This window comes from Pelodiscus sinensis, chromosome 1, assembly GCF_052426305.1.
Source record: "Pelodiscus sinensis isolate ZL-2025 chromosome 1, ASM5242630v1, whole genome shotgun sequence".
NCBI classification, from domain to species: Eukaryota; Metazoa; Chordata; order Testudines; family Trionychidae; genus Pelodiscus; species Pelodiscus sinensis.
In genome coordinates this window covers 344,897,185-344,898,831 of record NC_143052.1, presented here as the reverse complement: position 1 = coordinate 344,898,831, position 1,647 = coordinate 344,897,185, and positions in this window count along the sequence as shown.

The window sequence follows — 1,647 nt, the reverse complement described above, 5'->3', positions numbered from 1 at the left end:
CTACTTTGGGAAATCCTGCCATTCCTGTCCTGTCTCATCTTGTTCTATAGTTAAGGCCCTACCAAATTCATGGTCCAGTTTAGTAAATTCCATCGTCATAGGATTTAAAAATATTACATTTCATGGTTTCAAGTTACTTACGTCTGAAATTTCACTGTGTTGTAACCGTGGGGAGGTCCTGATCCAAAAGAGGAGGGCAATAACAGTATAAGGGGGTTGTGGGATTGATATCCTTAGTTCTGTGTTGCTGTTGGCAGTGGCACTGCCTTCAGAACAGGGCATCCAGCCAACAGCCACCCAGCTCTGAAGGCAGCATAGATGTAAGGGTAACACTACCAGCACCCCCTAAAGTACACAGATTTCACAGGAAAGACCATGTTTCACAGTCCATGATCATTTTTCACAGCTGTGAATTTGGTAGGGCCTTATTTAGGGTGCCCATCACTGTAATATAGGAGCTAAGTATGATCTAACATTGCACCCAGGGAAGCCACTGGTATATCCTAAGTTCAATGCACACATGTCACGTAAGAAATCTAGAAACGATTCTTTGCATGGCACTGCAGTATGGGCTTAGTTCAATTAACTCCATGCTGACAGGCTGGAAATTAGCTGGGACATCAATTTTATACCACACTGTAGTAAGATGAGGGCCTGAAACATAAGTCCATACATCCCAGGTCTGATGAGGCTTCACACCTAGCCAACAACGATCGAGACTTTGTTAATATTAAGCTAAACTATGAACAAGAGGCAGGCCTCTGCTCCTGGAATTCTTGGAACAGTGTAAAATACTAATTGGTAACAGGCACAGGTGTAAACCAGTAAGTGGTACTAGGTACTGGCTCTAAAACACTAATTGATATTGGGCACGGGTTGAAAGCATATTCCAGAGGGATGATAACAACACGTCATTAAAAAGCATCTTGGTACCCACGTACTCCTCCCAGATAACAGGCACATACTGACCCAAGTTCAGGAAAGGGGCTAAAATGATAACATGATGCATAGAGTTGTTTTGATTGAACCCCCAGCCCAAGGTGTTGGGGTGGTATCTAGGTAACATCAGAGGGTGGCAGCCTGATACATCAGGAGTGAGGTGTAACTTGTTTGTACCTGTGTATAAAGTTGTATCTTGGAGGGGCTGTTTTTGTCCAGCCTAGGGGGCAGTGGGACCTTCCACTGACTGAGCTGGTCCATTGTCAGGGATTACATGCGTGCAGTGATTTGGTAGGGTCTACTGTCAACTATTACGGTTCTTTGACAATAAATCTGGCCTGGTGCCTTCAATTCTTATCTGATTTAGGGGGCTCTCTCGGAGGAACACACACACTCAGCCAAATGGTTGTCATCATTGGACAGAGCAGAGACCTATAAGGACACCATGCCGGTGACTTCTGGGAACCACACACATCTTTCAGGCTGGCAGACCCAAAGCATTTCAGCTGGACAAGGCTGTAACACACGGGGCTCTGGGTGAGGAAGATGCCACATAGACACACCAGAGAGGAAGGCTGTGCTTGGAATCACTGGCCAGAACTGCCTCTCCCCACTGTGTTGCAGCTGTTGGATGGTTCTAATGCTTTTTGTCCACTCTGAATATCAATGACTGAAGTCCCTCTGTGGGACTCTTCCTCTCTGTAACAG